The sequence below is a fragment of the Silene latifolia genome, unplaced genomic scaffold (assembly GCF_048544455.1).
Source record: "Silene latifolia isolate original U9 population unplaced genomic scaffold, ASM4854445v1 scaffold_202, whole genome shotgun sequence".
Classification (NCBI taxonomy): domain Eukaryota; kingdom Viridiplantae; phylum Streptophyta; class Magnoliopsida; order Caryophyllales; family Caryophyllaceae; genus Silene; species Silene latifolia.
Window position 1 is genome coordinate 62,040 of NW_027413165.1, and position 26,385 is coordinate 88,424.

Genomic DNA, 26,385 nt, shown 5'->3' on the forward strand with positions numbered 1-26,385 from the left:
GCAAAATTAGACGTTTTTCCTTAGTCATAGATTATGTTTTATTAATTTTTCACTAATAATGTCACTATTTATGCTATTTTTCTTCAAAAATCCATAAATCATGCAAAAAAACTTCACTATAGCCCATTATTTTACACACATCTTGTAAACTTGCATGTGACAACATATTAAATTTCTATGACCAGATTCGAAATTTAACTCATATTAACCTATTTTTCACCTAAATCCGAATTTAATAATGAAAAATCCATTTTTCGAGCATAACAAGTCCAAAAATTATGAAAATTTACAGGTTATCTCAAAATAATATATGTGACAACATATCCAAAAATCACTGGAAAATTCGAAGTATAGCTAATTTTAGACCGAAAATGACATTTTTACTCATAAAATCATATTTAAATGCCATTATTGTATAATATGAACAATAAAAATCCGTAAATATAACCAAATATCCTAAAACATTTTAGGACCAGAAATTTTAACATGCATGAATTAATTTCGTGATATATCATAATAACACAAATTTTACAAGTTTTATATGTTAATTTTTATAACTCGGAAAAACTTTTAACCGATTTGCATGCAAACAACCATGGCTCTTGATACCGATTGAAAGAAAATTAGATCTATATACTTACATATTCATATATGTTTTAATTTAATTTGTCATAAAATTAAAGATGGATTTTATGCATGCAAACATTAAAACAAATAAGGAAGAAACATTATTCTTACATTGTGATTTTCGGTTAATAGGGCATAAGAGAGATCACCTTTCTCTCTTGTTCTTGTGCTTTCCTTTAATATAAGAACTAAGATCCAAGTGTAGGATCTCTCCCAAAGCTTTATACCCAAGGCTTACTCTTAATTAAAATTAATATTATATGAACTAGTACAATATTAATCTTGTAGAAAATGACCCAAAATATTATATATAACACTTAATATTTCGGTTTTTGGAGGAGGAAGAATGGGAGCTTTTTATCTTTCTAAAACTCTTATTTTAGATAAGTGAAAGTATGAATGAATAATACAATTACATTATTGTATATTAGGTAAAATTAAGAGGAAAAACCAAGTGGTTTTCCTCTTCATAAAACCGGGTGGGAGAGAGGCCAAAGAGGAGCCAATGCATGCATAGATTGTTCTTCACAATAAACAATAGGGTTGCATGGCTAGTGACTAGGGTAATCATCATGCCCTCCACTAATATAATCAACATATAATTAGCTTAATCCTCACCTAATTTTTGGTCCATATGGATAATATGGAATCCATATTATTTTTGTCAATTGTCAAAATGTCACATGTCATATGTAACATAAATTTGTTATGTATTTTTAACATATTAAAAATCAACGTATTAATAAAAATACGTCACATACAAAAATTGACTTAGTAATTTCATAATTACTTGTACCAAAACATTTTACCATTTATAAATCACAACATATTGTATTTATAATAATTCATTCAATTTCAACTGTTTCTTTAAACAATAATTTCATCCGAGTAATGATACAATTCGATTACTCAGACCGTATCTCATTTTATCATATTTTAATATGATACGTAAATTTTACTTCCAAAATCGTCCGTCAATTTTCAAGTAATTTAATTAACTCGTAACATTATACGATTAATTAAATGATCAATTAAGAGTGTTGCCCTATAGGTATGACCTAGGGGGTCAACTGATCACCACCGTCGCACGACAGTAATGTCAAACTCTAGTCAGCCAATCATTACCGATATATGTTGACCAGTTGACAGTAAAAATATTACTTCCCAATTGTATTCTTTAAAATGAGACTTAAACATGTGATCATCATGATCAACAGTCGTGATCGCATTATTGTCGGAGGACACATATTCCAACACTCTTTACTATCTTCACCAGCCACTACATGCTAGTCAACTTTTAGTGCAAACTGTTTGATGATCATACAAAGAGATTACATTCAGCATCAAATGATAAAATCCATACAGAACAGAGAACTAATCTGGACACTTTATATAAACAAATGAGCTATCAGCATAGACTAACAATCCAACTATTTATCCTAAGAAGGACTTTATTAGGGCATAAATCTGCTTACCACAGGTGGACAGTTCCATCTTATCTGGGGGTACACAGATTGGCTTCAAATTAGAAGAACATTCATTGCTTCCAAAACTAGGAAATGTGTTGTCAATCCTCATTTCATTTGAACACAAGGTTACATTTTTCCGAATGTGATCTTCAGCTTTACTACCAATCTGTGAAGGGGAATCCTCTGATATGAACATTTTTACCTATTTCAAGAAGGCTTTCCATGAGTGAGAAACCACGAGATATGAGAACAGAAAGAAAAAGAGGTAATTGCATTTATTTGTGAATGATAGGTTCCTGCAAAATTAATACTTCGTATATTTCTGATTTTCATCTTAGATTCATAGGTGAGCTAATCGCAGTATCTCCCATATAACGCAACTGATGTACATTTATAGCAAATTTTAGAATCTCAACTGGCATTTGCACAATCTTCGATATTCTACCATAAAAAAATTCCGTTTTCAAGGGGGCCAAGTATTTGATAGAACCTATAAATTTAGACAAGCGCATTGCCAAGATCCCGTGTTACTAGCAACATTGACAATATCTATGATGCTGTGGTGTACTTCAGAATTCAGATCAATACAAAAGGTACCCTAAGATTCCTCAAACAGTATCATAATATCACGTTAACAAAACTTCATGGTTACTGTAACATTAAATACAAGCTTATAGTAAAAGCTACAAAGGAGCAGAAGTAGAACTTGCACAAGAAAGATCATACACAGTAAAAGAAATAAAGAAAAACGACTTCGCCATCTTCTTCACACTCAGCAGCACTAAAACTGAAATACCGATAAAGCAAACACCAACTCTACGAATGAAAATAGTACAAAAATGAGTCAGCAACTCAACTACAAGTGTCATAATTCATAAGAAGTTAGCAAAATTCATAGAAGAGACTGATGTCAGCCAGCATTCCATTATTTCATTTTGATGTAGTCTCTGCAAACAGTACAAGTACTTACAACAGGTTACTTGTCACGTAAGATCGTTACTTCTTGATTCCCATACGTTATACATCCACTACCATTTCAAATTGAAAACATGGCTCATCTCCAGTTCCTCGAGCAGTAAGTTAATGTTCAAAAAGACAGGAATGGAAGACACGAAGCGCTATTATTCATAGTAGGCTAAATAAACGAATGGTGTGTAATAAGCTAAATAAAAGGATGGTGTGTATTGTATGATGTGATTAGTATATGTCTAATATCTAAGGGGATATCCACCATCTTATATAAGTTTAATAGTTCATTTAATCCTTGAAGTGCATAGTCTGCCTATTTAGACAAGAAATCAGAGTAACTGCTGCCCATTTGTTTTATATTAATGCATAATAGCTGAATTCATCAAATATCTCGTCAAATATTATGATTTCTCTTGGTGAAGACAAATAAAATGCCACGGCACGAAATTGAGCTCTGATACATTGTCCCATTTTGTTTCCCGTCTCGTATCCTGCAGCCTTGTTCTTTTGACAAATTACCCGCCTAGATAATTTAGGTAGCTGGTTTTTATGTTAAAGGGTGAAGTATCAAAAGGAGAAAGTGGGGGAACATGAGGCCGGACACGCAATGGGAAAAGGGATCCGCTCTACAGGAAATCAGTGACAAGTTTTTAGTTATCAGTGACAAGTTTTTAGTTGAGATTTGTTTTGGCCATTTTGGTAATCGGGTATATTGGTGAAAAGTAAAAGATATAATCATTATGAAACACGATTAACACCGTTTCCACAATGGAAATCAATCAGCAAACATTCAAATCGATTATTCTTCAAGAACAATGAGTTCCACACCATGGCTCAAGCTTGAATACTTCCCTTACTTTAGTCGTCATATCAATCTTGAAGAGCAATGCGTCCCACACTATGATGGGTCAAAAAGCTTGATTAATTCGTTCGTCAGTAAAAAGGGTAATTATCATTTATTTTCAACAAATTATATTTCATTTTATTTCTATATACTTTCCAATACAATTACACATTCTTCCTATAAAATAATTTCTAACAAATAATTTATTTTCAACAAATAATTTCCTCTGTTTTAATGGGGAAAAACCCACTGCACAAATTCCTGTAAAATAATTCAAAGTAGCAACTTCTATTCAAATATTTTTTAAAATATTGTTGTTTATCAACATTATTTCTACCAAAATCAGACATTTCTACAATTTGTACAGTTGATGAATCATGATCAAAGCAGTAATTTTCATAATCACTTAATTCTAACAAAGTAAGTAACAAAAGAAGCAATCTTTTCACTCAAAAACCAAATAAAATAAACAAACGAAACAATCTTTTCAACAACTTATAAACACTAAATAAACAAAGAAATTACCTGAGAGTGTTCATCATCTGAAACCTAATTTACAGTCTTGAATTTCTCCTCTGATAAACCCTTACTCATAGTATTAGTTTAATATCTTACTTTGTTCAAAAAACCTCAAAGAAATTTCCCAAAGTAGTATGGTTTTATACAATTAAAGCACTTAATATTCCACTAAAAATGGCCAAAAATAGAAAAAGGGTATGGAGAAAAAGAGCAGAAATAAATGGGGAAAAAAACAATGATTTGAAAAAAGAAAAAAGAACCCTAAAACTGAGTAAATAAATTGGGTGCTCAAGACTAAAGTTGATGTTCTCGGAGTTGCGCGGTTCATAGTGTGTGCAAAAATATTCGTATTAGTAGTAGTAACCAAGTGTGCATGCTTCTTGACACATTAAGAACATGGCTCCACGATTAGAAGATTATACGCAAAAGTGGCGATTAACCTCCATAATTTTGAGCAATTGTCCGTAAATTACAAATGTAGTAATTAAACCCGTAACGTTGACAAAAAGTGAAATATAACACTATTTTTTATTTTAATATAAATATATCATTAAATTATTTTATATTTAGACTCATGGCATATTAAATAATTTTTAATATTTTAAAAGTATTTATATAATGTATTAATTAACATAGTTTTTAGATAAAATATTTTTAATATTTTCACTAGCTTTATTATAATATATATATATATATATATATATATATATATATATATATATATATATATATATATATATATATAGATAGATAGATAGATTTGGGATCCAGTGAGAACCACCTACATAATGAGAACCGTGAGAACTCCACCTTACGGATATTTTTTCTAAAAAATAATGACATATTTGGATTCGGCATAGAATTTTATGGCTAGATAACATATATCTTGGTCCAAAAAGTATAAATTATTGACGGAAATTGAGACGAGAAACATTTTATTAATTTTCATGCACCTACTACTCATTTTCGTGTATCTAACAATTTTCATGCACCTAGAACTCGTTTTCGTGCACCTAGAGCCTCATAATTTCATGCACCTAGTAATCATTTTCATGCATGTAACAATTTTGATGCACCTAGTATTCGTTTTCATGCATCTATAGCTATTTTAGTATACGTAGTTGTACTTTCGTACACTAAGTTTATATTTTGTTAATAAAATAAAAAAATTTGTTTACCTATACTAAAAATGTGTTTGAATAAACTAAACAAAAGGTAAATGATCCATCAAAACTTTCAGAACAAGATTTGATGATGATTTAGTAAGGGTTCTCACGGTTCTCATTATGTTAGTGGTTCTCACCGGATCCTGACCCTATATATATATATATATATGTAGAGAGAGAGAGAGAGAGAGAGAGAAAGAGAGAGAGAGAGAGAGTCGGGATCCGTTGAGAAGTCCTAAATATTTGAGGATTGAGGATTAGTGAATACAATATTACAGGTTCTTCAATACAATATCACGAAAAATCTGACCTTTGCCAAAAAAAATTTTCTGTACAGGTGCTTTTTTTTGTGATATTTTATCGAATAACCTGTGATATTGTATTGAACAACCTCTGATATTGTAACGAAATCCTCAATCCTAAAAAAGATAGTGTATCCTCACATGATCCCATTCCTATATATATGTATAACAAATTTTATTGTATTGATAAACTAGTTGAAAAAGTTGTGCGATGCACGGGGTTCCCATTAGGATTTCAACACCCCCATAAGTCAGGACCCTTTCCTTTAGGCCTTCCCAACACATGGAGGCATCACAATTCACAAGACTTGGTTTCCCAAGTGTTGTAGTGCGAACAAGCGAGTAAAGAAGTTCCCAACTCAACATCATGCAATAGATAAGTTATAGTTAAACGTTTACAAGTTGTGGGATGTAAATACCATCCCGATAGTTATACAACCATATCGAAAAGTAGGAGTTTAATAGTCAAAAACTAAGATAGACCCAAGTGATGACGATAAGTGAAGACCGCTCCCAAGCCCTCGAAGGAATCATGCTCACCTGTCAACACTGCTCCCCATATGTGCGGAAATCACCATATGGTTCACCACAGATCATTAAAACCCAAGTGTTAGTTTAATGATAAAAATGTTCTATGCATGCGAACTAAGCTTACCTACATATGACAATGCAAGGTGAAACCAACAAGGCACAATGAGAGATAAGAAATCACCCTCCAACACATATCCACACAACCGGTGACCGAGACACGCCCATGGCGTCACTAACTAACACAAGGTACTCGGAACACGTCCATGGTACCGGGCCCGAGTGCGACTCGAGTCCCCTGCCAGACGTCGTGCCTCACCACACGAGTCCCTCCGCAACCCAAGTACTAAATGTGCACATCCTCCTTGGAGTGGGATGCTCCAAGGGTGACTTGAGCGGAAGACAGTTTTCCAAACGCCTTCCGTCTCCAAAATCGGAATCAAAGATCCTCCAACATCCTCCAATGTCCAACAACCAAGAATAAGCCAACAAGTCCAAACAACACAACTATGCAACCACATTATCCAAAACAAGTATAATCATGCTCAACTCTTCACTAATTCATTTCTCATCATTTAATTGCTCTTTAACATGTTATCATGCAATGCAATCATTTTTGTGATAATTTACCATCTTCATCTTCACCTAAATATCATGAAATCATCTTATGTGATAAACCCTAATTACCAAAACATGTTATATAGTGTAACTATCATGAGACAAATGCAATTAGTGATAATGAACGAACAATTAAACACTAATATCACCATAGCTAAGTAGGGCAAACCCACTTCAAGCTTATCTTCACCAATCCACAAGCTACTCACTAGAAATGCTCCTCAATGAAGCTCCCTACACATATTAATTGCTACAATCAATACTACAATCTACTATGATAACCATACTAATTAAATCCCCCTTAAATATCCTCCTTTAATTCATACAACCTAACAAGTATAGAGAAATCTACTAACTAAATAAGATTGTTAAGATAAGAATAAAGGGAACAAGAGGTATAGATCAACTTACAACCAATTGGAAGAACAAGAGAGGCAAGAATCTCCTCCAAAGAATTAGGGTTTTGAGAGAGTTTGTTGGTGAGGAATTTAGAGAGATAATGGGGGAGTTTAGAGAGAGGTGTGAATAGTGTTGGAGAAGGGTTTTGTGTGGGAAATATGAGATGATAAGGTTCCAAAAGCGATATTTCACCAACAATTTCTCTTATAAACCGCACTCGACCGGCACTCGGTCGAGTGGCCGGTACACTCGATCGAGTGGTAGCTCCACTCGGTCGAGTGGATGGTCACTCGGTCGAGTGACCAACTTTACAGGCTTCGAGAATACTGTTCAGTGGCACTCGGTCCTCCACTCGACCGAGTGAATCATCTACTTGGTCGAGTCGAGTCTATATAAATGTGGGGTATTACAATGTTACCCCCTTAAAAAGAACTTCGTCTCCGAAGTTCACACCCGACACACTAAGAGTCAAAAATTCTATATCCCATGAGATTCTCAAAGGGAAAGGCGGTGAGTCGGGTATCAAAACTAGTATGCTATGACCGACCAACATTGTATGGCTAAGTAAAAGATAAGAATTTCGTGTTACTTGTACTTGCGTAATACGCCCTACCCCTCTAGAAACATGGTTACGACCTCGTAACTGACTCATACTTGCTCGAAAAGGTGAGGGTATCGTTCTTTCGTGATCTCCTCGGCCTCCCAAGTGGCTTCCTCAACAAGGTGATTGGACCACAACACTTTCACCAAGATTTTCTCTCCATGTCTTGTCTTCCTAACCTTTCGGTCTAGGATTTCTTTTGGTGTTTTCACATATGTTAGGGCATCATAGTGTTCGATCATCTCCGCTTCGAGCACATGAGAGGGGTCACTTATGTACTTACGCAATTGAGACACGCGGAAGACATTGTGAACTCGGTCCAAGGTCGGTGGAAGTACTAAGCGATAGGCCACTTCCCTGACTATATCCAAGATTTAATAGGGGCCAATGAACTTTTGGCCCAACTTGCCCCTTTTTCCAAATCTCATGACTCCTCTCATGGGTGAAACCTTGAGTAGTACCTTATCTTCTACCGCAAATTCGATGTCACTTCTCCTCAAGTCGGTGTAACTCTTTTGCCTATCTTGTGCCGCTCTCATCTTCTCAAGGATTACACGGACTTGATCAATCATGTTTTGGATTATTTGAGGTCCTAATAGCACGGCTTCGGTGCTATCATCCCAACATATCGGGTTTCGGCATTTCCTTCCATATAGAGCTTCAAATGGTGCCATGCCAATGCTAGCATGGTAGCTATTGTTGTAGGAGAACTCAATCAAATGTAGTCTTTCTTACCAAGGGACTCCAAATTCCAAGACACAAGCTCTCAACATATCCTCCAATGTTTGGATGGTCCTCTCCGTTTGTCCATCCGTTGCCGGGTGAAAAGCGGTACTCATCTTCAATTGGGTGCCTAAGGAGCTTTGAAGTTCTTGCCAAAATCTTGAAATGAACCGCGAATCCAGGTCCGATACTATGTCCTTCGGGAACCCATGAAGCTTGACCACATGTTTGCAGTAAGCATTGGCCAACTCTACCTTACTCCAAGTGTCCTTCATTGCTATGAAATGAGATGACTTGGTCAATCTATCCACAATGACCCATGATGCGTGCATTTTGTATCGGGTTTTTATCCTACATTTACACGCATTTCTATGTTATTTATGTAGCATCTAGCTACAAATGCCCCCGAATAGTCTACTTTGTTTTGTTTGGCGTTACTTGCAGGTTTGGACCTGAAGTGAGCTAAATCAAGCTTGAACCTGTCTCGTTTGCATCCATTTTGGAGATAGAAGAATCGGAGCCTGGTAGTTGCCACTAACGGATGCGTGAGGTGGCTTCGGAAGGTGTTTTGAGTTCATCTGTGCTGATATAGTGGTAGCTAACTCGATCGACTAAGTTGGCTGCTAAAACTGGTCGATCGAGAACCCTTTTGTGTTGAGAACTCTCGATCGAGAGGGTACTTTACTCGATCGAGAAGGGTGTATGATGAGTTTCCTCGATTGAGTACCTGCTTTGCTCGATCGAGGGGTTTGACCTTTTTTTATGCTCGATCGAGTAGTTTGCTTTTACTCGATCGAGAGGTTTTGAAGCTAGAATACTTCTACGCAATCTTTAAGATTTACCTATTGGGTATTTTAATTTTATCTTAGAATAATTGAGGGATGGCAGGCAGAATGATAGCTCTCTCTCTCTCTCTCTCTCTCTCTCTATTCCCGAGACCTAAAAACTCTAGCTTTTGGGAATTCATTGTATTGGGTATTTTCCATTCTTAATTTCAATTATTAGTTATTTTGCAATTGTTCTTGTTCTCCATCTCCTTCCTCTATTACTTTAGTTCCTGTTTTATTTTAGTAATCAATTTCTAAGTATTAGGGTTCATAAATTATCATTTTATTAATATGTTCAAGTTAATTCTTTCATCCGTTATTGTTAATTTCTCAATCTTCATTATGCATAGCTAATCTCCTAATGCTAGGACTTTGGGGAGCCATGGTAATTAGGAAGGTTAAGATTAGGTGATTAGGCTTGGCTAGAATTAGGTTTGTGCTGTTAATCACTGCATTTAATAGCGATTAGCTGCTTGAGTCGACGCATTTAGCTAGTTGATTTGGTACACCTTGACCTAGATCGGAAGATTGGGAAGGGTAAGACCTGCAGTGAACATTAGGGCATTCTAATGAGGGCAGAAGCTAAGTTAATAATGTTTTAGGACGAAAAGCGGGCCGGAAGGACCTTTTCATTACCCTGCTGACCGAGTTTAGTCGACCTTTGACCTTAGATTGGATCTCTAGTAACCATGGTGAACCGACTGTCCTAGCTGTTTCTCTCTTTCTTGTAATTTCATTAGAACTTATTGCTTGTTTCTTTGATGTTCCTTTTCTCTATATCTCGGTAGTTTAGAATCAAACAATCAACCCCCAAGAAACGGTTACCTAGACAGACTTAGTTAGCATACAGAATTCCCATCTCCTTGTGGATACGATACCCGACTGCCTCTACTACATTTTATAGACACCGGTTGGTTTTATTTGTGATAGGGTTGCGACAGCTGATACCGTCAAAGAGTACTAAAGATAAATTTATAATCCAAACTACTACTATAGATAGCGGCAGTCAGGGTCGAACCACAGGGAGGTAGGGAATTATTAGTTGCCTTTATTTAGTCTATAAGTGACGGGGGGTGTTTGAATTGGATTATAACTAAGTCTAAAAACATAAACTAAATAAACAAATAAAAGTAAATAAGGACGTAAAAAATGATAAAAGGAATGCTAAGACGGTCGGTTCACTATAGCTGCGATGGCACATAATCCTAGGTAAGTCCGAAATACAGTCGTGTAGGATGGGTAAAACAAGTCCTCTCGGTCCAAGTTAACTAGTAGCTCCTTTCGGCCTATGCTACTAGTCCCGAGGTCTCACTAATACTAGCTCTCGCCCCGATTAGTGATTCCTAAAGCCTAAATTACATTATCTCTCGATCTCAGCAATTTAGTCGTCTTAACTCGTTAATTAATGCCCTTCCCTATCTCTCGATCTATGGGTTGGTCAAAACTAAGCATCTAACAAGTCTTCTCTCGGTCTCATTGTTAAATATTGCACTTAACGAATCAAACAAACGCTAATTAAACACGGTCTGGTCGATCGACCAACTACTTCAGTCGACCGACCACACGGCTTAGTCGATCGACTAGTTAAGCCAGTCGATCGACCATGCCCTAATTCGGGGTCACCTATTCTAATGCCATCTACGCTATAGTTCCCCTACATCCTAGCACGGGGTATTTAGCTATTCATAATGGTATTAATAACGAAAATGAAATTAAAGTTGCGAATAATGGAATTCATAATTAAATTGAATAAACAGTAAAACCGCATAAAAGAGAAATTAGGGCTTAGGGAATCTAAACTAGCAAGAACTAATTCTGATGAAACGAATAAAACAATACGGAAATTAAGGGTCTAGAATTACCGAAACAAAGGAACAAGGCATGAATCCGAAAGTAAGATGCGAACTTTATTGAGAATTCTAAACTACGAAAATAGCTACTGTATTTTAGGAACTAGATGATGATGAATCTGGTGAGGAAGAGTTACGTTATATAGGAATTATCACGTAACCTAATCCTCATAACCTAATTACAATGGGCTTTATCACGTCTTTTTTTTTAATTTGCGCATCAGCTCGTGGTGTGGTCGATCGACCACTGGGTCCAGTCGATCGACCACATGCGCTGTACAGTAATGCATTCTGACAATTCCTGCAGCGCGCACCGATCTTAAAACAGCTGCCATTTCTTCGTTACTTGGTCAAATCAGGCGTTCTACATGGCGTTGGAAAGCTAAGAGGATAAGCTTTCATCTCCAATTAGAATCACTCGATTATCAGGTCTAGAACTCGAGATATAGCCATCTGAATAGGGCTGCAATTGTCGAGAAGCATTCTGACGGTCTATAGACCATGTAGGTCAGGCTATAGACCACTGTAGCTCGTAATCCGCTTCTAAAACTCTCGCATATACATCTTTCAGGCCTTGAAATGCGCACCAAGTTCGCTTCCCGAGTCTTTACTCCATGTCAAATGCAATGCTAAGTACTTAGGGACGGATTCGGCTCGATTTCCGCTGGATTCTTCACATTTCTGCAATATTATACAAAAACACGAAAGTAGACGGAAATAAGGAAAACAGTAGCATAAACTACATATTTGAGCTCTGAAATGCGTGTGAAATAGGGTGTAAAACATCATATTTAGGACACGCATCAAACTTCCCCAAACCAAACCCTTGCTTGTCCCCAAGCAAGAACTAGACTCGATCCTAAAACCTAATGGAACGATTTCAATCTCAGAGCGAAATGCAACTATAAAGCCTAAACCAGTTTAATGCAAAAACTAACAATCAATTAGCAATAAGAATCATGCAAACGAGTTATGTAGTCGTTAAAAACTGCTGAATCGTCAACTATATAGACTTATCATTTTGAACTCTCGCGGGTCGCTCAAATCACACAATAAATACGGGTGAGTAATGTAAAAGATAGAAAGAATTCATTTTGTAATGACTCTCACCTAACTACGACCTATAAGATCATGCCTGCAATCTAATATGAAAATAATCTCTACAACCGTACATACGCATTCCAACCAAACAAATGACCATGACACATGCCGAGGTAAATATGGATATGTGAGGTAATGGGTAAGAAAAGGCAAAACATTTATGGGAATGTGGAGGTATAGGTGATCAAGCTAGTACCTAAACAAAACCATATGACAACATCCAACTTCTTGCTCAAGATTTTCAATAAAACCAGTGCTAATTATCAAGCACTAAACTCACAATCTCCAATAGATTCAACTCCCCAAATGATATAAATATAACATGGGAGCAAAAATCGCCATTTAACAAGACCTTGAATTATGCGATTTTGATTTTTGTTTTCTTTACTGCAGCAAGCAGTCGATCGACCAAGTGGGACGGTCGACCGACTGAGTCTTCTTTTCGAATCTCTTTTTTTTTTCTTTCTTTTTCATTTTTTTTTCTTGTCTTGTCCTTTTCATTCTCCCAATCATCATCTCAAAATGAGCATTAGCCACCAAAAACAAAATAACAATCCCGAGAACATAAACTACTAGCTTGACAAGGGCAGGCTAAATGTAGGATGTAGTAACGGGACAAAAAGGCTATTTTTGGCAGTGTGGAGCTTATGGGCAAAATGAATAAGGGGCGACCTCTTCCACATGTGTCAACTAACCACGAACCCGAATGCATACAGGTATTAAGCAGATTAAGTTCATATTTATGCATATTTATATAACATGTCTCATAAGGAGTACTACTCACAATCCTAGATAAACTGGTCACAGATGACACCAGTTATAGGCTCTAAATCTCAGAATATGATGTAGTTTGCCAAAAATCTAAGTCAAGTCTCAAGTTCAGCAAGAAATTTAACGAAAACTCGTAGACTATGCATATATGATTCTACTAATAACATGTTAATTAGCAAGGCTTAGGCAAAAGCAGCTGAAAATGCAATGTCATCATTGAAATACTACTGTTCCGACTCGACCTATATGCTAAAATAAACATGCATTTTTGGAATTTTTGAAATTTTTTCCAATTTTTTTAAAATTTCTGTATATATGGAGAAATTAAATAACAATGCAAACAGAATAATTAAACGTGAATGCAAAAACAAATGAATGCTATGCAAAACCCTTCCCCAAACCAAATCACACAATGTCCCCATTGTGCAAAATCATGTAATGAAATAAAAGGGAAACGGGAATTTTGCGATAAATAAACTAAACAAGACATGAAGTAAGGACTCGGAAACTCACAAGACTTTAAGCGCAACAAAAGGAAACCTCCCCAAACCAGCGTGAGCTAGGAGGTTTCAGTAGCCAGCAGTGCTACCATAGATACCTGAAAAGAAACAAAAATACCGCGCATTATCCAAGAAAACAAAATTGAAGCGGAAATTACGTGCAAAGAATTTAAAATTTGAGAAAGAACAACTCAGCATCGGGCCTTGGTCGATCGACCAATATAACTAGTCGATCGACCATGGGAATTGAAACAGTAGCTTTTGTGCTTAATAAGGCAGTCGATCGACTGTCATACCTGGCGTAACAGTGCTGTTCTTTGACATAACTCAATAAATTGAGTTAATGTGGTCTTTATACCTGCAATTGCACATAATAACGCGCCCAAAAATTGCGCAGCCCAAAATTATAGTCTCTAGTCTTTAAAAACCAAGCACACGACTAAGAGTTTTTATTTCTAAACAACTATGAAGTTTATTCAAAACAAAAACAAAACACATCCGGGTTGCCTCCCGGCTAGCGCTGGTTTCAGACAGGTCCCGCTCGACCTCTTTTTTTTTCAGCCAATTACTCTAATTGAGCCCAATCAAAGCAGCTCAAAGCTCGCAGCAACCTGTCAAATAGCTGCGCATGTGCTACACAAAACTATAAGTAGCACCATAAGATAGTAATAACACAGGAAATTAAAATGTAAAATCGTTTAAGTCTGACAAATTTCCTATGACAGCTCCCAAAATTGTCCACAAAGCTATTCTGCCCTCCAGCTAAGGCCGGAATATAAAAGCTCAAGTTAACCACAGGTGGAGAATTAACGAACTCAGGTGCATTCGACTCAATAATAACGCGAGTAGAATTAAAGTACTCTGACGGGTATGAAATGTGAGGTGGAGGAGTCTGGTCAACTAAGGGAGAAAGTGGATAATCGTCCCAAATGCATGGGATAGTAAAGTCAAATGGGTCAATGGGGTCTCCTAAAATAGGCTCATCATCGATATCATCATAAGTATCCCATTTAACCTCTAGACTATCACTCTCCTCATCGCTAGACTCGTCAAGATGGAGGTTCTCAAAGAGAGCCTCCAAATCGTCCTCACTAACATTGCAAGAATCATAAAGGGGTTCTAGACTATCCTCATAAAAAGGATTGTCAACCACGCTAATGGTCTCCTCTACGTCTCCGTCGGTATTTCTTAGATTGGTTTCTAAGGTCTCACCCACCCCCTCATCTGAGTCAACATGAAGAGAAAAAGTAGGTTTAAGAGATTCAGTAGCAAACCAATTAAAGAATTCTAATACCTCAATTACGAGGATTCCTTCGAAATCCCACTTACCTATAGACTCGAGGTATGCTCGCGTAAGGTCATTCATATGCCGGAAAATAGTGCAACATATTTGGAGATCAGAAAAGGCATCTCGTCCGGGCTCAATAAACTCCCAAAGTCTGGCTAAATAAGCACCCAAGATTTCATCCTCTTCCTGTGGAAAACTCAGAATATGAAACATGAGAACGGTCTCAAGGAACCGAAGTTCCCTGAGACTAAAGAAAGAAATACTAAAATTAAAAACAACTAAAACTAGCTGCCTCCCCGGCAACGGCGCCAAAATTTGATACCGTCGTAGAGTACCAAAGATAAATTTATAATCCAAACTACTACTATAGATAGCGGCAGTCAGGGTCGAACCACAGGGAGGTAGGGAATTATTAGTTGCCTTTATTTAGTCTATAAGTGACGGGGGGTGTTTGAATTGGATTATAACTAAGTCTAAAAACATAAACTAAATAAACAAATAAAAGTAAATAAGGACGTAAACAATGATAAAAGGAATGCTAAGACGGTCGGTTCACTATAGCTGCGATGGCACATAATCCTAGGTAAGTCCGAAATACAGTCGTGTAGGATGGGTAAAACAAGTCCTCTCGGTCCAAGTTAACTAGTAGCTCCTTTCGGCCTATGTTACTAGTCCCTAAGTCTCACTAATACTAGCTCTCACCCCGATTAGTGATTCCTAAAGCCTAAATTACACTATCTCACGATCTCAGCAATTTAGTCGTCTTAACTCGTTAATTAATGCCCTTCCCTATCTCTCAATCTACGGGTTGGTCAAAACTAAGCATCTAACAAGTCTCCTCTCGGTGTCATTGTTAAATATTGCACTTAACGAATCAAACAAACGCTAATCAAACACGGTCTGGTCGATCGACCAACTACTTCAGTCGACCGACCACACGGCTTAGTCGATCGACTAGTTAAGCCAGTCGATCGACCATGCCCTAATTCGGGGTCACCTATTCTAATGCCATCTATGCTATAGTTCCCCTATATCCTAGCACGGGGTATTTAGCTATTCATAATGGTATTAATAACGAAAACAAAATTAAAGTTGTGAATAATGGAATTCATAATTAAATTGAATAAACAGTAAAACCGCATAAAAGAGAAATTAGGGCTTAGGGATTCTAAACTAGCAAGAACTAATTCTGATGAAACGAATAAAACAATACGGAAATTAAGGGTCTAGAATTACCGAAACAAAGGAACAAGGCATGAATCCAAAAGTAAGATGCGAACTTTATTGAGAATTCTAAACTACGAAAATAGCTATTGTATTTTAGGAACTAGATGATGATGAATCTGGTGAGGAAGAGTTACGTTATATAGGAATTATCACGTAACCTAATCCTCATAACCTAATTACAATGGGCTTTATCACGTCTTTTTTTTTTTAATTTGCGCATCAGCTCGTGGTGTGGTCGATCGACCACAAGCGCTGTACAGTAATGCATTCTGACAATTCCTGCAGCGCGCACCGATCTTAAAACAGCTGCCATTTCTTCGTTACTTGGTCAAATCAGGCGTTCTACACGGCGTTGGAAAGCTAAGAGGATAAGCTTTCACCTCCAATTGGAATCACTCGATTATCAAGTATATAACTCGAGCTATAGCCATCTGAAAAGGGCTGCAATAGTCGAGAAGCATTCTGACGGTCTATAGACCATGTAGGTCAGTCTATAGACCACTGTAGCTGGTAATCCGCTTCTAAAACTCTCGCATATACATATTTCAGGCCTTGAAATGCGCACCAAGTTTGCTTCCCGAGTCTTTACTCCATGTCAAATGCAATGCTAAGTACTTAGGGACGGATTCGGCTCGATTTCCGCTGGATTCTTCACATTTCTGCAATATTATACAAAAACACAAAAGTAGACGGAAATAGGGAAAATAGTAGCATAAACTACATATTTGAGCTCTGAAATGCGTGTAAAATAGGGTGTAAAACATCATATTTAGGACACGCATCAACAGCCGTGTCAAATTTTGCCGCCGTTGCCGGGGAGACAGTGTTATTTTGTTTGCTTTATATTAAGTTTGTGTCTATTCTCAAGGAATTTATTCCTTGAGACAGTTCTCATATTTTTCTCTAGTGCTATAGTTGTTTTGCAGGTGATCTGTGCTACAAGAAGGCATTGAAAGATCTGCTATTCTTACAATTTCATTTGCTGAAATGCCTAACATCGCTAGTCACTCGGAGCCTACAGTAGATTACTTACCCAAGGGTTTCCTACTTCCTACTACAGATGCTGGTACCTTTCGAATTAATCCATCTTACATTCAGTTGGTTGAGAAGAATCTTTTCAGGGGAGTAGCTGGTGAGGATCCGGGCAAGCACATGGAGTTGTTCACTGATTACTGCTCCGCCATTCCTTTAGTTGCTAGGGTGACGCAAGATAGGGTCAAAAAAATTCTTTTTCCTTTTTCTTTGACTGATGACGCCCGAGATTAGTTGAGAGATCTGGATAGGGAAGCTGCTGGTGTGACTGACTGGAATTCTCTGGCGTTAGCCTTTTACAGAAGGTACTTTCCTCCACAGCACACCAATGCATTAAGAGGCCAAATCACTAATTTCACACAATTGGCCACTGAAGATTTGAGTGAAGCTTTGACTAGGTTCAAGAAGCTAGTTCGCTCTGTATCTCATCATGGCTTCTAACAATGGTTCCTTTGCAACCAATTTTACAATGGGTTGTATGACGATTAAAGACCCATATTGGATGTTGCAGCCAAATAAAGATTCCAGAAAAATATTGAAGACAATATGGGATGGCATCTTATTGAAGACATGACCATCCATGTAGTTGAGTATGGGAATCCCAGAGGAGGTAGGCAAGTGAGAGCAACAGATGGTGAATCACTTGTAGCTGAATTAGAAGTTCTTAATGCTGGGTGTGACAAGTCAGAAAGTCTGCCAATTTTGGATGATCAACAGCAGGTCCATGCTATGATTGAGCAAGAGGTGTTTTGTGGTAGATGTGGTGCGAAAGGACATGATCCTATTACTTGTATTATAGAAGTAGACCGAGTCCATGCTTACCAACAATATAAGGGAGGAATTCCGTTCTCCAAAGTTTATGAAGATGTAGCCATATCAAGTGTTTCCAGTCCTACTAATTCAATGTCGCAGCCCGATAGTTCTTCTTCTACAAATACAGATGTTGAACCATATAGAATATATGTTTATGTTTTGATGATGTAAAGAGTACTTTACTTTTTATATTTACTCGTTGCACGTAATTGTTTGTTTAGTCTTTTCAGAATAGACTTATTATTTGTCAAGCTTAGAGAATTGTGATAAAAGTATACAAGATTATTTTATGATCAAGCCCTCAATTACGGATCAAGATTATGGAAAAATTATTCAAGCATCATGATAAGACAAAGCTCGTCTAAAGATTAATCAAGCTTGAATGATGAAGTAGCCTATACTCGAAGATCTCCTAAGAAGATTAGAATAGTATAAGTGATTATCTCATAATGGTAACATAAGAATAAATTTTTTATATTGGTAAAGTTATAGCTTGACAGCTATAACATTACTTATGAAAGAGCTCAATGTTATAGCTCTTCTACTATAACATTGAGATGCTGAGTTCATATTACACACGACTCAAGAAGTTTTCAAATTATTTTTGGAAAATGTTTTTGTTTCTTTTAAATGTTTTTGCAAAAGTATTTATTTTATAAGGAAGCCCATATTCATATAGAGTGTGGTTTTATTTTAAACTTATAATTAGTAATTATGTTGGATCAACTTATGAGTTGAGCCATATTACTAACTAGGGTTTTAACAAAACATACTCTTAAACCCTAAAGTATGACCTAACTTCAAGCTAGGATTTTCACGATAAACGAGGCATATGGGCTGTGTTTGTTCCGTGTAAACTTAAGGAATAAAAGCTATTGTTGTTAACATTTTATTCTCTTAACATATCTTTTATGATTTAGCTTGATTTGGTAATTTATGATAAAGATATTCTTGTTATGAAAAATCCTATCATATCTTAAGATTTATGGAAAAGATAATGAATAATAATTTATATTTTATCTTTTGAAATATTCTTTATTAATTTTTAGGGTTTTAAGGAAAGAAATAATAAAGATATGATTTGCTTTCATATCCATATTTCGGCCATTAGGGTTTTGGGCAAACCGAGAGCTATGCTCCTTCCTTTACTATAAATACTTTAAATTTTGCAACATTTGAAAGCAAGACCTTCAAGCTTAAAATTGATTTTATTTTTAAGAGCAAAAACCGTGTGTTTCAAAACAAGAAAACCGTTTTGCTATTTTCGAAAAGGTCGTGTGTTTATAAACTTGTGCATTCGTTCTTTCGTTATCGTTATAAGATAATAGTGCTTAATCGATTTCTTACTTGTTCATTAACGTGAACCTTTGGAAGAATCATTAGTGATTTCTTATTAGCGTAAGTTAGTCACTCGAGTATTTAACGGTACTCATTTGAGTTACAACTAGGGTTAGTTGTATGAGTTGAGTTAGTAAATTTGTAATCCGTAGAAAGGTACTAAATTTATTAATCGAGAATAGTGGACGTAGGTTTCGATTTGTGAAACTGAACCACTTCAAAAACCGTGCGTCTCTCTCTTTAGTTCGTTTGTTTATTTCGTTCTTATTCGTTAATTAGTTAATTAGTTAAAGTTTATTCAATAAACTTTAAATAATTAATTATACATATACAACCGAAAAAGTAGGTAAAGTTTTTAATCCTCAATTCATCCCCCCCCCCCCCCTCTTGAGTATTTCGGATTGATAGACTCTTCAATTGGTATCAGAGCCTCGTGTTCTTGATTGCCTAACCGCAAAGAGGCTGATATGTCTATCTTTATTTATCTTATCGTTTTATATTCCGCTGCCTATCACGTGATAAATGGATTCCAAATACCTCAAGTGTCCCGTCTTTGATGGGAAGAATTATGGGTTATGTAAAAACATGATGACTCACTATGTGAAAGGTCATGATTGGGAGTGTTGGAAGATTATCCAAAACGGACCAGTTAAAATCTTGGTTGCTTCCACTGAAGGCACTACTTACGAGAAAAAGGAAGAGGACTATATCGAGGCCGACTACAAGAAGGCCGAAAAGAATTCTAAGGCTATAAGTCTATTGCAGAATGGCATGACTACTAATGAATTCGATCGGTTCTCTTCACGCTCGACGGCCAAGGAAATTAGGGACGGCCTTGAATTAGCTTATGAAGGTACTTCCATTGTTAGGAAACACCGTATAGATCTGTTAATACAGAAATATCAGAAATATGAGCTATTCAGTATGGAGCCAAATGAGTCTCTAGATAGTATGTTCGCACAGTTTTCAAGCATCATAAACGAATTGAAAAACCTAGGAAGAAAGTTCAACAACGAGGACATTGCTAGGAAGGTACTTAGACGCCTGACTAAAAAGTGGCGTGCAAAAGTCACAGCAATGAAGGAATCGCGAGATCTTGAAAACCTATCCTACCAAGAACTCATTGGTGCTCTCATGGCCCATGAAATTACTCTGAATGCCGATGACGCTGAACCAAGCAAAGGTAAAAGTATGGCCTTAAAAAGCAAAGATGTTAACTCTGACATAGAAGATGAAACCGTCTTGTTTGCACACCGTTTTAAAAATAGAATCTTTCGAAACAAGCAAGCAAAATCATCTTATAACAATAACAAGTCATTTAACAAGAAAGCAACAGAATCAAAGTCATCCTTTGCTAACAGATGTTGCTTAAGTGTGGAGAATCCGACCACATGATCAAGGATTGTCCGACATGGGAGAAAATCAAGGACAAGGCGAAACGCGAGAAGATAAAGAAGGAGTTCAAACAAGTAATGATGGCTTCGTGTTGGGGTGATCTTGACTCAGAAGATGATGAAGGATCCGAAGATGACGAAGTAGCCAACCTTTATCTCAGTCGCGTTCGTCTTGACCTAGTCTCCGACAGCGACGATGATAGCACGAATTCTCAATCAAACTATTGCTTTCTAGGAGAACCAGATGAAGATGATGATAATGAGGTTAGTTATCTTGACCTAAAGAAATGTGATAAGAAATTATCTAAAAGTGTCCTAATTGAATTCTTTGAGCAATCCCTCGATAAATGTCATGAACAGGATATGGAACTAAAAGATCTAAAGGAACAGATTCTTGATATTGCTGAGGAGAATCATATTCTAAAGACAAAATCTAAGAAGTTGAATTCTAAAGTTATAGCTGATAAAGCTACAAAAATTAGATTCTGCTAATGCTGAAAAGAAGGAATTAGAATCCAAAGTTATAGCTAATGAAGCTATAACTTCAGATCTAAAGCTTAATATTAATCACCTTCAAGCCAAAGTTATAGCTAATGAAGCTATAACTTTAGAACTTATAAAAGTCAAGGAACTTCTAGTAACTAAAATCACATCTGATGAAGCAGTGATTTTACACCAGAAGAAAAAAATTGATTCTCTTACAAAGCAATTGAAAGAATCTAAAACTGAGATGATCAATGTTAAGAAACAACACTCAGATGTTGTACTTATTCTAAACAAAAGGTTCCAAGACTTTCGTGACAATTATAAGAAGGATAATGACATAGATGACACGAAATGCCTTGAAGAAATCAAGAACCTAAAGGACTTGCTTTTACACGCAAGGAAAGTCCATGATAAGTGGGAAGGTAGCACAAAAGTCTTAAACTTCCTAACCGAACAATCTGACAATAATATGAAGATGGGGTTAGGATATGAATGCTACAACCGTAGAGATCACTCTAAATGCAAATCAACACCTTCTGATTATGATTTCAGAAAAAGAAAATATATTGATCTTCCTGAATATTTGATTTGCAATTACTGTGGTCATACGGGTCACATCTAAGTCAGTTGTGTCAAACGTGTACATGATATACGAAAAAATACCGAATTTGTTAAAACGGTTGACACAACAGTCAAGGACAAAGAATCCCCTACAAAAGAACCTAACGAAGAAAGGAACAATAACTTTCGTTGGTTCTACGATATGACTTTTGATCACACCAAAAAGCCTAGCCCTTCACAAGCTCATTCTCAATCCAAACAAAGCAAACCTAAACACAAGGAGAATGGCAATGTCAGACCTAGCGATCTCCCTAAATCTAGAACCCCTCCTAGACAAAACTACCCAAGGTTTAAAAATACGACCATTAGACAAGTTTGGGTACGAAAGGATTTAGTATATAGAGTAACTAATCATAAGGGACCCAACTTAGCTTGGGTACCTAAAAATTGTATCTAATCCTTTTGCAGGTATTGGTGAAAGAAAACAATCAATGGTATCTTGACAGTGGATGCTCAAGACACATGACTGGAGATAAAAATTTATTTCTTTCACTCAAACCTTTCAACGGAGGAAAGGTGACATTCGGGGACAACAAGAAGGGTAAAGTGATTGGAGTGGGCAAAGTTGGAATTTCCAAATCACACGCAATCAGTGACGTTTATTTAGTGGATGGTCTCAAGCATAATCTACTTAGCATATCTCAACTATGTGATAAAGGTAACAAGGTTGTTTTCCATACTGATGGTTGTCACAATATCATTGAAGGAACTAGTCATGTTATTCTTGAGGGCCATAGGAAAAGGAACGTGTATATGGTATATTTAAATGCTGTGCCTACTAACTCTTTTACATGCATGAAAGTTACACTTGATGATCCTTGTCTATGGCACAAACGTTTTGGTCACATTAGCTCACTAACCTTGAACAAACTCAAGACCTTGGACTTGGTTGAAGGACTACCTAAAATCAAGTTCGATTAAGAAAAGATGTGTGACAAGTGTGCTAGGTGTAAACATGTGAGAACATCGTTCAAACCTAAAAGAGTGTTAAGCACGAATCAAGCATTGGAATTGGTGCACATGGACTTATGTGGTCTTATGAAGGTAAGAAGTCGAGGAGGATCCAGGTATGTCTTTGTCCTTGTAGACGATTACTCAAGGATGAGGAAGAAGATATGGATGAACCTGACTTTCGTCTTTCCAGAGATGATCCCCCAGAATTAGAAACAGAGGAAAATGAGATTGAAGGAATAAATGATGAGCTTGATCATTCTTCTAAAGTTAAGAAGAAGAAAACCAAAGTTATAGTTGATGATACTATAACATTATCTCAAGATAAGAATTCCCAGTCCAATGTTATAGGTGATGTTACTATAACATTGAATGCAAATCAAGGTAATGAGTCTGAAGTTATAACTAACTCTACCACAACACCGGGATTGGATTCAGGGGGAACTTCAGCAAATTCTGAGCCAAATGAAGTTGGATCAAGTTCAAATAGTGATGAACCAAGTAATTCAACTAAATGGAAATATAAGAGTTCACATCCAATGGATAATATTCTCGGCAACATTCAAAGAGGTGTTCAAACGAGACGATCCTTGAACAATTTCTGCTCATTCTACTCGTTTCTATCTACAATCGAACCAACAAATATCAAGGAAGCCCTCGCAGAATCTGATTGGATTATAGCTATGCAAGAGGAGCTTCAACAATTCGAACGGAACAAAGTCTGGCACCTGGTTCCTAGACCCAAGGAACGATCTGTAATTGGAACAAGATGGGTATTTAGAAATAAACTAGATGATGCAGGAGTCATTGTTCGAAATAAGGCAAGATTGGTGGTCCAAGGTTATAATCAACAAAAAGGAATAGATTATGACGAGACTTTTGCACCTGTTGCTCGTCTAGAAGCTATTAGACTTCTGATAGCTTTCGCAGCTCATAAAGGAATGAAGCTCTTCCAAATGGATGTCAAGACAGCATTTCTAAATGGATATCTGCAGGAAGAAGTCTTCGTAGAATAACCACCGGGATTTAAGGATAGCAAATTTGAAGACCATGTCTTTAAATTAGATAAATCTCTATACGAATTGAAGCAAGCACCAAGGGTTTGGTATGATAGATTATCAAAATTTCTACTTAACAGTGGATTTAATAGAGGATCTGTTGATAAAACCCTATTCCTAAAATTCGAGGGTACTGACCTTTTGGTTGTTCAAATCTACGTTGATGATATCATCTTTGGATCAACCAACCGTAGCTTGTGCAAATATTTTTTGGAGTTGATGACTTCTGAATTTGAGATGAGCATGATGGGAGAATTAAAATTCTTTCTAGGTCTGCAAATTCAACAAACAGAAGAAGGCATTAGAATTCATCAGCGGAAATATATTAAGGAGTTAATTCGAAAGTTTGGAATGGAAAATTCCCATGCTATGCCTACTACGATAGTCGCAGATAAGAAGTTAACCCTAGATGAAGACGGTAAGTCAGTTTATAAAACAACTTACCGAGGTATGATTGGGTCATTGTTATATTTGACTGCAAGTAGACCATATATCATGTTTAGCGTATGCGTTTGTGCGAGATATCAATCATCTCCCAAAGAGTCGCATATGAAGGTCGTAAAAAGAATTCTACGATATTTTATCGGAATGGCTAAACTCTTATTATGGTATCCAATGGAGTACAATTTCGATCTGGTCGGTTATTTTGATGCCGACTACGCAGGATGCTCATTAGACAGGAAAAGTACGTCAGGTGTTGCCACATTCGTTGGACCTTGCATTATTACGTGGGGTTCAAAGAAGCAGAAGTCAGTTGCCCTTTCGACCGCAGAAGCCTGTTAGGGTGCAAACTCATGTCCCACATCGGTAGAACAAATATGGAAGATCATCTTTATAAGTGTCTACAAAATATAATAGTACGAGGCCTTTTGGGAAGGAGCCCAAGAGTAAATCCGTGAGGGCTTGGCCCAAAGCGGACAACATCGTACTATTATGGACAGTGGACACCGGTCTAGCAGAGGCCCAACACGGGATATTCACGCTTCCGCACAACAAGTGGTATCAGAGCCCAAGGTTCTACTTGGGCTAGACATGGAGATTCATCAGGACCAAGACTTGAACGTGAACGTACACTATAAGGCGTGGAATTCCTATAGCTCGAGGGAGAGCTAATATGTTCGCGAGAAGCGACATGGTCTCCCGGCGTTGAGACGGCAGGCCGTCCAAGAGAAGATCGTCAGCGACCCGGCGAGGTGGGCTGAGGCTTAATGGAGGCAATAAAAGCGGTCCATGGTAAGTCCAATGGCGGTTCCGGACAACGTACTGAGGCACTGGATACGGATCCAGTACAGGGTATATTGGATGCAGAGGAGTTTGTTACGCAAGTGTAGCACAAGCTCCATGAGACACATGGTATGTCGTTTAAGGGGAGGTTATCAAGACTTGTGATGTTACAGGGGGCCTAAAAGTTGGGGCTGTAGAGTGGGAGAGTTCTTCATGGAGGTCAAGGTCCGAGTCAAGATGATGGTCTTTGGTTTGAGGGGAGGATTGTTAGGGTGCAAACTCATGTCCCACATCGGTAGAATAAAGATGTAAGATCATCTTTATAAGTGTCTACAAAATATAATAGTATGGGGCCTTTTGGGAAGGAGCCCAAGAGTAAATCCGTGAGGGCTTGGCCCAAAGCGGACAATATCATACTATTATGGACAATGGACACCGGTGCAGCAGAGGCCCAACACGGGATATTCACGCTTCCACACAACAAAGTTGTATACATCGCAACAAGACTGGTATGTACTCAATTATTATGGCTTAAGCAACAATTACGTGATTATGGTATTGACGTAGGTTGTATTCCTATTTTATGTGATAACACGAATGCTATTATTATTATTTCCAAAAACCCCATACAGCACTCATGTACCAAACATATTGAAATTAGACATCATTTTATAAGAGACCATGTTGAGAAAGGGAATATAAAACTCGAATTTTGTAGTACTGAGAAACAATGGGCAGACATTTTGACAAAATCATTAGTTAGAGAACGTTTTGAGACTTTAAGGTTGGAAATTGGTTTAATCGGTCGTACCTAAGCTTCTATATAAGTTTAATCTCTCAATGATTGATTAGTAAAGATAAGATTGTATGACTGTGTCCGTATATTGCGTTGCATGAATTTTTAAGGTTATAGAAATTAGTTTATCATATATATTCTATTTGTATTTAAGAATTTGTGTGGCATACAAACTTTATCTTTTACCAAAATTGAGACACCATATTTCTTTTATTTTTCAATTTTTATCAAAATCTTTCCTAATATTCTCCACTTTCAAATCTCGTCTATACCTTTCCTAAACTCTATCTCCTTATTTATCATAATAATCTACACAATTTTTATCCTAAATCTTCTATTATTC